Source organism: Acomys minous (genome assembly GCF_964271855.1).
Source record: "Acomys minous genome assembly, chromosome: 2".
Lineage (NCBI taxonomy): Eukaryota > Metazoa > Chordata > Mammalia > Rodentia > Muridae > Acomys > Acomys minous.
Window position 1 is genome coordinate 56396501 of NC_140484.1, and position 16514 is coordinate 56413014.

Consider the following 16514-nt stretch of genomic DNA (forward strand, 5'->3'; position numbering starts at 1 on the left):
AAGGTCCTGGGGTTCAGTTCCCAGCACCTACATGACAGCTTGCAACTGTCTGTAACTCCAAGATCTGACACCCTCATACAGACATACATGCAGGCAAAACACCAAGGCACATAAAGTAAAAATGAATAAAAATTTAAAAATAGTATATCAATCTGTCACATTCTGTATTCCATTGTGGTGGGTGTTGTCAGTCACTGAGGGAGGATTACAGCACAGGAGAGACATGTAGCTTCTGTAACAGACTACAGGGTTCTATAAAGGAGTCCTTTTCTTTTCTTTCTCGCCCCCCCCCCCCAGACAGGATTTCTCTGTGTAGCCTTGGCTGTCTTGGACTCACTTTTAGACCAGGGTGGCCTCAACTTTACAGAGATCCACCAGCCTCTGCCTCCCTGAGTTGCTGGGATTATAGGCGTGTGCCACCATGCCCAGGTCTATAGAGGAGTCTTGAGGACCACTTTTCGGTCTCTGACAGGTGGTAGTTTCTCAAATAAGTCGACCTCAGATGTAAAAGGGAAACCAGAATAAATAGCATGAATGTTGCTGCCGTGTGTCTTTTTCTTGGGCAATTCCAGTTGGATGTGCAAATGTCAAAACATTTAGCTGATGTAGAAACTCTGACAGGACTCAGTTCCCAGTATCCCAGAGACACTGCATGGGCAAAATCCAATGGTTTGTGTAGTGTACCAGTACTCTCTGCTCTTGCTTACTATTGGAGCGAGAAGGCCAGGCCAGGCATGGTGGCACATGATTTTAATCCCAGCACTTGTGAGGCAGAGACTGGTAGACCTCTGTGAGTTCAAGGCCAGCCTAATCTACATAGCAAGTTCCAGGCCAACCAGTCTTCATAGTAAGACCCTGTCTTAAACAACAGCCACAACAGAGAGTGACTCAGGTTGGCCTCACTCTCTTGTCAGCATATTCAGCATAAGTGGTTGTTCCATGCAGGGATGTCTTCCTGCTAAAACCAGACTTTGTCTGCCGTCCCTCAGCCCTTCATGCTTGTATTGTCTCTGCCTTTGAAGTCAAGTTCTGGTTTGAATGGGAAATGTGGTCCCTTGGCACTGATAGGTGTAACTGGATGACTTGGTGGGGTGTGTGGGGGTGTGGCAAGGCTGGACAGGAGCAGGGTAACCGTCTCCTTACCTAACAGGCACAGTTCAGAGTCCTCTGACCTTCACCCACCCACTCAGGTTCAGAGAGAAGAGTACCAAGAATTTCAAGATGGGGTTACTGGGGTCTCATATCAAGGAAGCTGGCCCTCAAGTCACCCACAGAACTGCTGTGTGAAGCAACCCCACAATATCACTTGCTTCCTGCCCCTCTTGAGACCCCCTTGCAGATGGTGACATTCAGTCACAGCAAGCAGTAGAAGGGCTATGGCAGGGAACATTGCTATCAACAGGGCCCTATTGCTCTTATACCTCCCTTTCTCATGGAGGGGGCCTGGGTTGTGAGGACAGGTGGCTGGTGGAGGGTGGAGGTGGCTAGCAAGGAGAACACACCGCACAATAACCTGGGGAGCTCCCATCTCCCCTGGGGGACACATCCTTCTGGAATCTTTGGAGAGTCTTACCCTACCAGGCAGCCACAGGTACCCTAAGATGAGACGGACTCCAAGTGAGCAGGAGTGGAGGCCATACCTTCATTGTGCCTGCCTTAGGTAGGCACACGATGTTTGCCTGCCAGTTAGAGAGGAGCCAGGGTTCAGCTCAGCCCTCTAGATGCCCCAAGCTTTCCAAGCAGGTGAGGAAAAGACTTACGCCTCCAGCCTGGGGACAAGAGGCAGATGTCAGGGGTTCAGAAAGGACTCCCTAAAAGGATGACTGGAGGGTGGCCTCTCTGCCTTGACCACTGAGCCTTGCTTCATTCCAGAACCTTCTCCTTGGTGAGCCTGAAGGACAGGAGGAATGGGAAAGAGATGGGCTGAAAGCAGGTATGGTTCACTCAGAGTTGATTCTTGCTCTCTGCTGCCAGGTCCCATGGGCACCTGCCCCCTACCACTCTAGCCTTTCCCCTCCCTGGCTCCAGGTTGGGTTTAATGGAATGAGATGATTGGCCAGAGGCCTTAAGGCACAGAGAACCCCATCTTCTTCAGGTATGGTGGAGGTGGAGGTGGTGGTGGTGGTGGTGGTGGCAGCTCCAGGTACTTAGCAGGACCCCTGCTGAGATTGTGAGTTCCACTCCCTCCATTTTCCATATTGGAATAACCCATTGTCCACAGGGCTCTGAGCTGCCATGGGCCTTGGTGTTTCCCAGAGGTGCAGTCTCAGTCACAGGAGGCAGAGTGGGATGTGCTTACCAGCCCCAGTCCCTCTACCTGATGCTCCCACCTCCCAGGCACCCACACTTTGCTGTCATAGATCAGGGACGGTTGTGGGCTTCCAGCTGGGTGCTGCTTGCCTGAACCTCCAGAATCAGGAAAAGCTATCCCCAGTTGCTCATGCCGGAAGGGGCACAGTTGCAGAGCAGCAGCAGGACCCTTGAGCATGACAGCTGCAAAGGCAGAGTTGAGTCAGCCCTGTCTGGGGACAGCACCTTAGTATCCCTTCAGGGACTTCTTGGAGGCTAGAAGTCCAAGGTAGAGGTGTTACAAGGTGTTACACGGCAGATGGTGTCTTCTCTTGTGTCCTCGTGTGATTATTGTCTGTGTGCCTGTGTCCTGATCCCTTTTACAGGAAACCCAAACCATACAGATCAAGGCCACCCTAGTGACCTCATTTTAACTTCCCTCTTGAAAGACAAGTACCCTGAATGACTGGGTGTCTGTGGCTGCAGCCGACAAGAGTGTGTCAGGGAATGGTGCAGCCTTCATCAGACAGGAAGGGAGGGGCCTCCTATATAGATGTATCAAAGGCCACACCTCTTCTTCAGTGCTCACCACTGAGCTGAAGTGGGGCCATCTTTGGGCAACTCGGGTGGGTAAGAACTACTCCAGAACTGCATCCAGAGACATCTGGGCTTCCATGTGGCCTTGGGAAAGACACCTCTCTCGAGATTAAGTTGTCTGTGACCAGAGCAGAGAGTAAAAGCCACCCTCTAAGATCCCAGCCCCACCTAGGGGCTGCATGGCTAGAAGGGTCCCCTTCTACCTCATGGGACAGTGACCCCAGAGCTGCTGGGACAGACTGAGGAGCAGGCAGTACTCCTGGCCCCAACTATGGGATATTGGGAGCCGATGTGACTGGGATATTGGCTTCCACACCTGTCGGTAGATTACAATTTCCCCGTAGCTTGTCCCATGGGCCTGTTTCTCTAGGTGCTGTGGCCCAAGGTGCTGATAGTGCTGTGATATGATCTGGGAGGTGAGGGTAGCCCCAGGCTACTGATTACCTGCCTTCCCTGCACCTGGTGCTTACCTGGGAGTCCCGGTCCCCTTAGAGGCTGGTTGCGCTGATAAACAGGCAAATCTCTAAATGAATGCAATTAATACTCAAATGAGTGCCAGGGAGCAGCCACCGAGTGGCAGAGGCTGGGCTGGGCTATATCTTGGAGCCTCAAATATTTGTCTCTTATTTGAATCCCTTTTGTAGACTGGCAGGTGGGGCCTTCAACTCAGACAACAGCACTCTTGTAAGCCAGTTTTGGGAAGATCTGGGCTGGGTTTTATATATTCAGCTATACCTTCTGGATCTCACAGCCTGGCTCCTCCCTGACTACACCCCGTAGACCTCCCCACCCCCTCCATAGGCTGGCCACTCTATAAGCCACACCCTCCCGCAAGGTGGGCACAGAAAGGAAGTAGAGACCCACTTGTCAGATGGTAGGACAGAGGCTTGAGGCTGGACAGCTTTGTGTAAAAATCTAGCTGTAGAGGGTAGGATAGGCATAGTTTCTAAGATATATCTTATCCCAGGCTGGAACCAGGACTCCATGGGAGAGACACAGCCGCCAGGCAAGCACACAGCTTTCTCAGGACTGGGTGTGAGTGTATGACCCAGATACCTGGGTGTGCAACACACGCGTCTGATGTCTCTCCAGTTGTCCCTCCTCCTTTGAGCCCGCTGTGTGTGTAGCTAGTCTGACCTCCCCCTGGAGGTGACAGCCTTGACCCATCCCTGGGACTTGGGATCCTGAGCACTTCTCTAGTCAGTTTTTCTCGGGGCACACCTAGAGCTAGCAGAGTGCTCAGAGGCCGGTCTTTAGAGCAGCGAGCTTCTTTCTCAGTTTATCCTGCTGGGGTGCCAGACTTGAGGTGTTTCCCATTTCACTCTAGCCTGTTTTCTGTGTCCATTCACAGGTGTGGAGGCTGAGTCTTGGTGATCTTCCCCAGGGCCACTCCATCCCCTCCATCCTCCTGAATATCAATGTGACTTCTTTAGCTGGCCTGTAGCTGGTAGAACTGAGTTCCTAGGACTGGACAAGAAAAGCTTGCAGATCACTGGTTCTCAGCCTTCCTAATGCTGGGACGCCTTAACACAGCTCCTCATGGCGTGGTGACTCCCAAACCACAAATTTATTTTCATTGCTACTTGACAACTGTAATTCTGCTACTGTTATGAATCCTAATGGAAATAGCTGTGTTTGTAGACGGTCTTAAGCCACGCCTATGGATGGGTCGCGACCCACGGGTTGAGAACCACTGCTGTAGTGCCTTAACACAGCTGTGGGCTCCCTACAGCCTAGGGTTAGGGGTCAATGAGTGCTGGGGTTCATCTTGGCCTTTCCCAAACACTCACCTCTCCTTCATTCTATCTCCGTCATGTCCCCAGTTTTCACCCTGGCAGGGCCTTTCTGCGCCGTCTGGTAACAATGCAACTTTGCGTTGGCTTTGCTGGGAGCTCCTCCTCTTGAAGAGCTTTCCAGAAGATACCCTTCCACCCCAGCCACTAGGCTGTACTCTGAAGAGAGCAGTATAGAACGGAGAACAGGTCATGGGTGTGTGCGTGGGCGTGGCCACACCTTTCCATCCACCCAAAAGGCAGGGTCTGGTAGGCCTCTGCTCACCCCTCACTGGTCTGTCTTAGACCTGCCCTGCCCTGCTCTCCTTCTGGGGATACTAGGTGCTGAGGGAGCAGCAGAGAGAGAGCTTTGGTCACCTGCACAGCTGGGCAGGAGGAACTCTAGAGGCCAAGGTCAGCTTGGGCCTACAGACAAAGAGGGTCTAGGAGAGGGAGGGCCAATAGAATGCAGAGGAGCAAGCTTTAGGCGAGTGCCAATGTCCTGTCCCCAAGACACGCAACCTGCTTTTGGAGTCAGGGCCACCAGAGTCCTTCCCGCCTCCCTACAACCATCACAGCTGCCTGCCTCTCTGGTGTAGAAGAAGAGGGGACACTAGAGGATTCCCTAGGGGTTATGTAGACTGGAAATTGGGTTGGACTGAGCATAACCTTGGGCTTAATCTACAGGCCCAAGACTAAGGACAAACCATCTCAGCTCTGCAGCAAGGGCCTCTTTGGGGACAGTGTTACATCCCCCCATGAGGGTGCCTTCAGTCAGCTCTCTCAGAGGCACAGGCCTGTCATTACCCTGTCTCTACCCTGAAATCTCCCCTCTTCCAGGGTACTTTGGACTTGTAAGTCTTGGGGAGACCAAGGCAGTGGCTGGCATCCGTCACTGAAGGTGTAACTCTGAGCAGGAGTCTGGTGTGCGCGGTAAAGTCTTCGATTGTCTGCATTTGGACAATCCCCTAGGCACCACACCCAGAGCTCCCAGAGCCACAGGCTTCCCTGAAAAAATGGCCTCATCCCTGCCGTGCTCTGCTATCTGTTACCACACCTAGGGCCTGTCCTTGAGCTTTACATGAACAAAGCCTACACATGGACCTTAGAGGCATCGATTGTTATGGTCTCTGAAGATGACCGCTGGTGACCACACGAGGATCTCTCCTCCTCTCTGCTACTGACAGTGGTCCATGGTTCAACTGCTGTAGACAGTGCTGCCAGGGCACTCTTGGGCTAATGCATCTCCGTGGACCCAGACTTCCTGGTATATTCTGTATTGGTACCCAGAAGGGATCAGGCTAAGCTGACATCTCGAGTTTCTGTCAAGGATGGCCACTGAGGGGCTCTGAGCACAGCCGCAGGGAGTTACTGGGTTTGGCATCCAGCTGAGATGTTGGGGCATTGGGGTGATGTCCAGAAAGCACGAGTTGGGGGACGCTGGCAGACGGATGGGCTCCATCTTGCTTTTTATCACTCAGCAGTCTTGGCTGCTGGGAAGTCCCGTGGTAGGACCTGGCCTATGCTGGTGACTTCTTGCTGCAGACTGTGATCAGGCATCAGGTTGAGGTGCCTTGGTCTTAAGAGGCAAGGAGGTCCTTCCGGCTTGATTAGCCTTGGAGGCAGATTCACTTGCATAGTGGCACATGCCTGTGGTTCCAGTAGGAGTCTACAGCACAAAGATGGGGAGTTCAAGGCTAGTCTGCACAAAACAGTGAGACTGTCTTTCAACCAACCAACCAACCAACCAACCAACCAACCAACCAACCATTAGGCAGAGGGACAAAGCAAACACCTTAACAGAAGAGTCCAGGTCATTTATTCTCTAGCGGTTTGATGGCTGGGGTAGGTTGGGACATACAGACCAACATGGCACCTCCCTCTCTCTTATGGTAGCTCTGGGAAGGGACCTGCCTGGAACAGAAAAGGGGTGAAGGGAATGTGAGGACCCTTTTCTCACTGTCAACATGCTGAGGGATGGGAAATGGAGGGCCTCTAGGATATTGGGGATCACTGGCTTTTCTAAAGTTCCTATGAGCCCTCATGAGTTGTTAGTGACCTGGTGTCTGGGTTCCAGAGCTCAGCCAAGGGCAGCCTGGCGACAGGGCAAGTCTGGAGTAGTCATAAGGCACCTATAGATGAGATACAGAACTTGAGCTGGTGATGATAAAGGAAGGCCAATTGAACAAGGAGCAGACATGGGGACCATTAAGCTAACCAAGGCTTGTTTTGTGCCCTGGAGAAGACTTGGACTGGTGCAGAGCTGACAGGCAGTCAGGGAGGCCCCTGGATTCATCTGGTTTAGGGATTCCAGGAAGACAGAGCAGGGAGATGACAAGCAGCAGGCAGCAAGCCTGGACGCAGGGTGGCAGCCAGACCCAGCACCACCTCCAAGGCCTGGCTTCCCCTTCCCCTGTGGTGGCAGCCACCCCACCCCCAAGCAGCACCAGGCTGGTTCAGGTTGAACCTGTTCTGGGCAGGGCCGCCACTGGGGGTGGATTCCAGCTTCTGTTTCTGCTCTGCTTCATTTGAAGCTGGAAACGCCTGGCCCAGCCCTGGCTACTCAAGCCCAGCCCTCAGCCCTAGGGCTCTGCTCACAAGACACCAGGCAGCCAAGTACTGCCGCTCCCTCCTACACATGTGCAGGGGGGTGACATGGGCACAAAGACCCCTTGGTGCACCACACACCCATACACATATGCATATACCCAGACACATGCAGAGATATCCTGAAACAAACATATACATGTACACACCCAGATACACTTAGACATTAAAAAAAAAAAACACACCCAGACACATGCCAGACATCGCAAAACACATATGCCTGGAAAAATGCAGAGACACCCTAAAACACACATACATGGTAGATGTGCATACCCAGAGACATGCAGGCAACCCAAACACACATGCATCATATATTTGCATACCCAGATACATGCAGACATCCCCAAACAACTTACATGATATATGTGCACACCCAGATATGTATAGACAGCCCCAAAACACACTTAGATACACACACCCAGATACATGTGAGACACCCTGAAATATGCACATACAGTGATTCATGTAGAAGCCTCCCAAAGCACATACCCTTGCACAGAACCAGATACATGCAGACACTATAAAAATATAGTATGGTGGCGCAGGCCTTTAATCCCAGCACTTGGGAGGCAGGGGCAGGTGGATCTTTGAGTTGAGGCCAGGGTGGTCTACAGAGTGAGTTCCAGGACATCCAAGAGTAAACAGAGAAACTCTGTGTCAAAAAAACAACAACAAAACCAAAACCAAATACCAGATACATGCTACGCACTCCAAAATACACCAGACACATGGGAGACATCCTGAAACACACACACACACACACACACACACACACACACACACACACACACACACACACAGATTCATGCTGAGATGCTCCCAAACATACATACATGCTTGCATTCCGTGTGGTGATTTGAATATGAATGAATTTCCATAGGCTCATGTGTTTGAATGCTTGGTTCCCTGTTGGGAAAGGCTAGACGGTGTGGCCTTAGAGGAGGTGTGTCACTGGAAGTGGGCTTTACCTTTTCAAAAGCCAACACCATTCTCAGTCAGCTCTTTCTACCTTGTGCTTATAGATCAAGATTTAAGCTCTTATTTCAGTGCTGCTGCCACACCACTTCCCACACGATGGCCATGGGTTCTAACTCTCTGAAACCCTAAGCCGCAATTAAACACTTCTTTTTATAAGTTGCCTCGGCCATGGTGTTTTATCACATCAACAGAAATATAACTCAGATACCAGATAAATGCAGAGATATTCCAACACACACACACACACACACAGACACACACTCACACAGACTATAGACACACACACACACACACACACACACACACACACAGAGGGGGGGGGAGGGAGAGAGAGATTTATGCAGAAATGCTCTGAAACAGTCTAGCACGCGCACACATACACACACACACATTTTGAGAGACACATATATGCACACAGACATATTCAGACAGATACACACACGATTACAGAGACATGCTGAAATACACACACATTAACATACACATATCACACACATACACATATCACACACATACACAGACATAAACTTGTATATGTAGACGCACCAGCACACACAGGTTGGATTGTAGCCTTGGACAACATAGATACAGGCATGGGTGACCCATGCTGATTACCAAGTCCACCATGGTTGTTCCTTATCCCCCTGACTCTCCTCACCCTTTTCACTTACAAGGCCCTACTCAAACATCCCTTACCCCCGGCACCCCAGAAGACAGAGCCCACCCCATCACACAAATTGACCTACACCTTGTATGGCATCCTGGTGGCACCGATTCCCCCCTCCCAAGTCCCTTTTCTTGTTCAACTGTCCTTATTGTGTTGGGTGAAAGGGCGGATTTGTGTGGTTTTGTTTGTTTTTTAGATCCATGGAGCAGGGCAGACACCGGGGTAGACCTAATAAACCTGGACAGTTGAGCTTGGACAAGACGTGAAAGCAACTCGATGGGAAAGGATGGCATATGAGTAGTCTAGAGCTGCTGGTGTTAGCTGCCACCATTCGCCCTAATTTCAGCCTCTACATCAACCTGCAGGCAGCTGAGGAACAAGAGCTGAGCTCAGTTCTTTAGCACCTGATGGCATGGAATACTTTTTCAGCTATTAATTTGCCATGCATATGTCTTCTTTGGTAGAATGTTTGTTTAATCCAGTTGCAATTTATGAAGATGATGATGATGATGATGATGATGATGATGATGATGTGTGTGTGTGTGTGTGTGTGTGTGCATGATGTGTGTGGGTACGCATGCTTGCATGTGGTGGTCAAAGCACAACTTTGTAGAGTCAGTTCTCTTTCCACCTTTGCATGGTTCCAATGATCAAACAAGTGGCAAGGCTTGTTTAAAAGTATGGTTACAGGCTGAGCCACCTTGATGCTTGCTTTGTAGGTGTGTGTGTGTGTGTGTGTGTGTGTGTGTGTGTGTGTGTGTGTGTGTGTGATGCATGTTTCTGTATGTGTAAGCCAGAGGATCATCTCAGGTACCATTCCACGGATATTATCCACCTTTAAAACGCATTTCCTGGGCTGGGGAGATGGCTCATCAGAGAAAGCACTTGTCCTAGAGTTCTGGTCATCAGAACTCATGTAACTGTTGGCAGGTAGGTGAGACAGGGGAATCACTGAGGCAAGCTAGCTAATTAACCAGGAAGCTCTGGGCTTGAGTGAAAGACCCTGCCTCACAGGAGAGACTAACCTCTGGAGTGCTCCTCCTCACCAGGGCCTGCAGATGTATGCACACCATATACACATGTCAAAAGACTTTTTTTTTTAGTTTAATTTAATTTTATGTGTATGGGTGTTTTGCCTAAATGAATACATGTGTACCACATGCATTGCTTACAGTGCTCATCAGAAAAGGGCTTCAGATTCCCTGGAACTGCAGTTATAGGTGGTTGTGAGGCACCATGTGGGTGCTGAGAATTGAACCTGGGTCCTCTGCAAGAGCAGCCAATGCTCTTTGTGGGGTTTGTTTGTTTGTTTGTTTGAGACAGGATCTCTCTGTATAGCCCTGGCTGTCCTGGAGCTCACTATGTAGACTATGTTGGCCCGGAACTTACAGAGCTCTGCCTGCCTCTGCCTTCTGAGTTCTGGGATTAAAGGTGTGCACCTCGATGCTCAGTAGCCAGCAGTGCTCTTGACTCAACCATTTCTGCAGCTCCATAATGTTGGCTTTCTTGTTGCTGTTTTCACAGTTCTCCTTGCATTTCCCCCTTGCTATGTCCCTTTTCAAACACTTTCTTCCAGCCTGCATTCTTTCATTCTTCCTCTTCCTCTTCTCCTTCTTCTCCTTCTCCTCCTCCTCCTCCTTTTCTTATTCTTCTGTAAATTAACCCATTTATTGCAGGCTAGGCAAATCTCAAATGGTAGCATTTCTACTGGTCTTTCCATTCCTTGAGTCCTCTGATGGTAGACTTCACTGTGATGGCAGAAGTGGTGCTGTATTCAGGCCCCACCAGCCACTGTTTTCATGCAGGAACCACAATGCCAGATGTCAACTGCTCATCTCTTCATCTTGGTCTTGCCATAGAAGGAGCGTGTGTGCTTGGCTAATTTCAAATTTTTTTTTTTTACCATTTTTCTGGAGGGAGGCACCATAGCAGGTCCTTTTCCCCAATGATCCCACCTTCTTGGTGCATTTGGCTGTCTCTCCAGAACCAAAGCCCAAGCCGGAAGAGCTCCTGCATTCTTCCTAGCATTTCCATTTCCACGTGAAATGTAACGAAACCTAGCACATAACTTCCTTTGTTGTTGTTTTGTGGACTGAGGCTTTTCCAGTGGTTGCTGGGCAGTGTCTGGAGAACTCTGTGCTTGTCACACTTATATATGCTCAGGACATAGAGCAAAACAACCTCATAGCAGGAAGATACAAATGAGTCTCTAAAAGGTAAGGCTTAGGATGGGAGCTCTAACTACCCCAAAGCCAGTGGTTTTTCTAATGCACCTGCCTTCGAGTCACCCACACATTTGTAAATAACCCCTAGTCTAGCTTCACAGCATCCCAGTTTCTATTCCTGTAAGTCACATGACCTGGTCAGTTTTATTCTTTTTTTTTTCAACTTGACACAAGCTAGTGTCATCTGCAAAAAGAGAATCTTGACTGAAGAAACTCTCCCATCAGATTGACCTGTAGGTAAGTCTGTGGAGCATTTTCTTGATTAGTGGTTGATGTAAGAGGGTCCAGTCCATGTAGGGAGTGGCACCTCTGGGCAGGTAGTGCTGGACTGTATGAGAAAGCCGGTCCATGACAACAAGGATCGAGCCAGAAGGCAGCACTCCAGGATGGCCTCTCATCCAGTTCCTGCCTCTGAGTTCTTGCCCTGTGTTCCTGCCCTGGCTTCTCTCCAAGATGAAAGAAACCCTTTCCTTCCCAAGTTGCTTCTGGTCAGGATATTTATCAAGCAATGGAAAGCAAAGTAGGAAATTAACTCACTGATTTGCTGGACTAGACTTGGGTGGAATCATTTCTTTAGACTGTCATTGGTGCCCTATCTGAGGGGGAAAATGAACATTTGTCTTTGACACCCAGGAAAAGTCGTTTCCCATCTAGTCACTTTGGCATCTTGCCTTAACACAACTGACCATATTTATAGGGGTCTACTTCTGGGATCTATCCTGCTCTTTGATCAATAAGTCTGTCTGTGAGACCACACCACGTGACCACAGCTCTAAGGAAAATCAAGTGGAATAATCCTAAGGTAGTGACCATGGAATCCGCAGTGAGTGCTGGCATGTGCTCTTCCCTTTCTGAGTTGTCTTTGCTATCAAAAGCTCATGGGTCACAAAACAATTCTGTTTGGATTTTTACAATCAATCTCAGAATATTTTGATCAACTAAGGAAAGACCGACATCTTAAAACTGAATCACCCATGGGTGTTGTCTGTTTTATTCTGACCTTTATTTGATTTCTATCATTGGTGATTTGTAGAGATTTTTCCTTTTTCCATTTGTGTGTATGTGTGAGTATTTATTACATGTGTGTGCACGTTTGCATGTGTATGCATTTGTGTGTGCTTCATATGTTTGTGTGTGCCCGTATGTATTTCTATACGTGTATATGTGTGAGTACATGTACACACATGTGAGCATGTGGAGACCAGAGACTGCTATGGGGACTCATCCTTCATTGCTTTTCTACTTTGCTCACCAAGGCAAGTGAAGAGGAAATTTAATCAAGAAACACTGAGCTGTGGCAAGGGATCACATCTGAAGACTTAGGTCTATGTGATCCAGCTGGAATACAGACATGACACACAATTTTAATCCCTCTGGCTGGAATATAGGCATGCCCTTAGCACACACCTTTAATCCCAAACAATAAAGGTAAAGCTAGTTTGCTGAAGGAAGCACTGATGCTTGAAAGTGATGTCTGACTGAAGGACAGACAAAATGACAAAGCAGAGAAAGAATTAGCAGTATGAGCCAGAAATAGGAGATGCCCAATCCTCACCAGAAGAGACAGAAAAAGATTACTTAGGAGAGTAGTGCAGAGGTGAGGGGGGGGGGCGGGGAGGGAGGAAGGGATGGAGAGGGGAGCAGTTTTACCAGGATAGTTGTGCAGAGACAGGTTACAAAGAGAGAACAAACTTGACATGTAAAGTGAAGATAGAATGAGCCAGAGAGTGAAAAGGAGCCAGAAGATTAGAACTGACTGCTAGAGTCAGTTTGAGGCCAAGTAGAATAATTCCGTTAGAAGCTGTGAGAAGTAAGTTTGAATCCGTCAGCTTGGAGAGGCTTTCGAGTCAGAACAGCTGCGTTAAATCAGACATCCAGAGTTCTGAAAGAGCTAGAAAGGGTGGGCTTATATTCAGCAGTAAGTCTCCGAGGCTAAAAACATTCTAGGCCTAGATTACATTGTACAGAGGCTAGAAGCTTCCAGGACTAGGCCAAGGTTAGCAGACTGAGGCAGTAAGCCTCTGAGATGACAATTAAATCAGGTGAATAAAAGTTCCTTTTACAGGCAAATTCTTTCAATCAAACCCAGAGCTTACTGGTATGCTGGTATGGCTAGTCTTACTCCTGCCTCTGCCTTCTAAATCTGGAATTATTGGAGGACTACTATGTTTGTTTGATACTTGATGTGGGTCCTGAAGACCAGAGTCCTGGTCCTCACAAATGAGTGGCAAGTGCTTTAATCACCGAGCCATTTCCCCAGCTCCAGTGTTTTGCAACTTTAATGCTACGTATTTTGTTGTTGCTGTCATTGTTTTGAGACGGGGTTTCTCTGTGTCTGACTAGTGGTTCTTTGCCTTCTGGGTTCTCCAGTGTCTCAGGAAGTTCTATCTTGGTATTCAGCAGGCTAAGCGCTAAGCCTCGGATTCCCTTCTATGGTAGTCTCACACTTTCTGACCTCCCTGAGCTCTTCCAATGTCTGGTTTGTGCCACATTGTTCCTTTAAATATTTATTTTGTCTGCACTGCTCTTCTAGGCTTCCTTTCCAAGGTTCCAATTAAACAGGAGTTAGAAGCCAAGGGTGGTGGTTCACATCTTTAATCCCAGCACTCAGAGAGGCAGAGACAGGAGGATCGCTGTGAGTTTGAGGCCAGCCTGGTCTACAAAGCAAGTCCCGGACAGCCAAGGCTACACTGAGGAACCCAGTCTCGAAAAACCAAACCAAACCAAACCAAATCAAATCAAACCAAGAACAAACGAAACAAAAAATAGCGTTTAATGTCAACAGCTCTGGCTTGATCCAGTTTTCCTTTCCTTTCTGTCATGTGCGTGCGTGCGTGCGTGCGTGCGTGCGTGCGTGTGTGTGTGTGTGCGCGCGTTCACCAGAGGAAGACACTGTGTCCTCATCTCTTTATGCTGTTCTCTTGAGACAAGGTCTCTCACTGAACCTGGGTAGACCTGGCTGCTGCTCCTGTCTCTCCCTCTACCCCACACCAATCAGGGTTCACAGGCATTCAGGGCCACACTGGCTTTTTAGGTGTGTGCTAGAGACCTGAACTCAGGCTCTTATGTTTGTGCAGCAAGATCTCTTCAACCCCACAGCATCTCCCAGATCTCTTTCTCCTCAGTCTCCCTACCCTCTGCCGCTTTTAGGCAGAGTCTCACTATGTAGACCAGGCTGGCAAAGAACTCCCAGAGATCCACCTGCCTCTGCCTCCTGAGTGCTGGGACTGTGCCACCACGCCCAGCCCCAGCCTTTCATTTTCGCCTCTTTGCAGTTCAACCTGTGGCACCTCTACTGAGCCATCTTCTCGTTGGCTGGCTTTCTTTGCTGTGCCAAGTCATTGCATCTCCTTGCAGAAGCTGTCTGTCTGCTCTTGTGCCGTGCTCTCCTTTCCCAGCTTTTGTTATGGTTACTGTGGCTATTTAAGTCTCAGCGTGTGGCACACCTGATGTGGTTGTTCTGACTGCTTTCTCTTGCCAGTGTTATCTGCACACCCATTGCATGTATATGCATGTTATGTCAGTGTGTGTTGACACAGCACACAGAATTATCGGCACACACACACACACACACACACACACACACACACGCAGGCATGCACGCGCGCACGCACACACGTACATACATAAAGTGTGTGCAGCCTGTATGTTTGGTGAAATGGGGAAGTTTTGTGAGCGGTGAAAGTCAGCAGTTGTACCCCTGGGCGTGGACATGCCTTCTTTGGAGTGTCACCCTGGTATCAAGCTGCGGTCAATATCTTTACTTGTCTTTAGAGCAGGGCAGCCAGTAAGCCTCCTATTGCTTGAGGGTGGCTGTGGAGCTGTTCCCTGCCATAGTCCACCTTCAGCTGTGAGTGACACCTCAGAGGGGATTCCCTACACTCTCAGGCACCTTTCCAGCAACTTCAGACGTCACAGGTCTTGGGATGATTGTGGGGGCGGAATTTGCCAGTGCTGAGGGTAGTTCTGTTTTTATGGCTATCCCTATGTCCTTGTGTCCAGTGGATGCAGACTCTGCAGGGTTTCCCCTTCGCCTCCAGCTATGGTTCTGGGGTCCACAGCTCACTCCTCACCACAGGTTGTGGCTTGTAGGATTCCCCAGCTTTGGTGTTCTTTGCTGGCACCCTAAGCTTGCTTGTCCTCCCCGACAGGGAAAGCCTCTTTGCAGTAGCAAACGGCCTTCGGCCCAAGAGCAAATAAGCTGGCCGAGTTTGCGCCCTGGGCAGTAAGTACAGTTAGTCACTTTTCTGTGATTCTGCTCTCACAAAATACTTGAGAAAAACAATTAAAAAGAGAAAAGATTCTTGGCTGGTGGTTTCAGTCAAGGAGTGGGGGTGGGGGGACAGGGGATTGGCTGCATTGTTTCTGGGTCTGTGGAGAAACAACCTCTTGGCAAAAGGGTGTGGTCAGACCTGCTATTGTCAAAGTGGTGGGGAAGCAGGAAGCAGAATTTGAGGACAGGACTAAGGATAAGTATACCCTTTAGTGTCACCCTTCCTTCTCAGTGACCTACTTCCCTACCCCAGACCCCTCCTCCTAAGTACCCAGCCAGCCTTGAGCTCATCAGTAGAGTCACTCTTGATGTTAGTGAACTAAAGAGCCAATCACTTCTCAGTGTCATTAGCTTGGGGTCAAGTCTATAACCCATAGGTCTTTGAGGGGCACAAGCCCCACATTTAATTGAAGAGCTACTTGATGGCTCCCGGGGGGGGGAAGGAAAGTCAGTTTGTTTGTTTTTAAGTGTGTGTGTGTGTGTGTGTGTGTGTGTGTGTGTGTGTGTGTGTGTGTACAATACATATTGGAGTCAAAAGGCAATTTTTTTTAAAGGCCAGACATGGTAGTGTACTATGCCTTCAATCCCAGAACTTGGAAGACAGAGGCAGAAGATAGATCTCTGTGAGTTGGAGGCCAGCCTGGTCTACATAGCAAGTTCCAGGACAACCAGGACTACATAGAGAGACCTTGTCTTAAAAAAAAAATAAAGACAAAATTGATGGGTGTGGTTTGGGAGGTGAGGTGAATCTGAAGAATTGGGGTGGTGGTGAGTATGATCAAAATGCGTTGTATGAAAAATTCAAAGATTAATAAGGTAGCTGTAATTCAAGGTTGCCTTGGGTCTGGGTACCATTGGGTCCTGGAAGGCGAACTGTGGGGGGAGGAGAAGAGGAGATTGTAACAGGAAACTTATCCACTCCAGAGAACAGCAGAGTGTGGCCTGATGGAGCTCTTTATTTTTTTTTTTAAGATTTATTTTTATTTATTTATTATTTATTTAGTATACAGTGTGCATTAAGTCACATTATAGATGGTTGTGAGCCACCATGTGGTTGCTGGGAGTTGAACTCAGGACCTCTGGAAGAACAATCAGTGCTCTTAGCT

General features: G+C 49.0%; 1 protein-coding gene across 1 annotated transcript in view; it reads left to right on the forward strand.

The window, feature by feature from the left end:
* TH (tyrosine hydroxylase) overlaps positions 1 to 16514 on the forward strand; it is an 89266-nt gene that overhangs the window by 11248 nt on the left and 61504 nt on the right. The gene's annotated exons all lie outside the window — the stretch shown is intronic.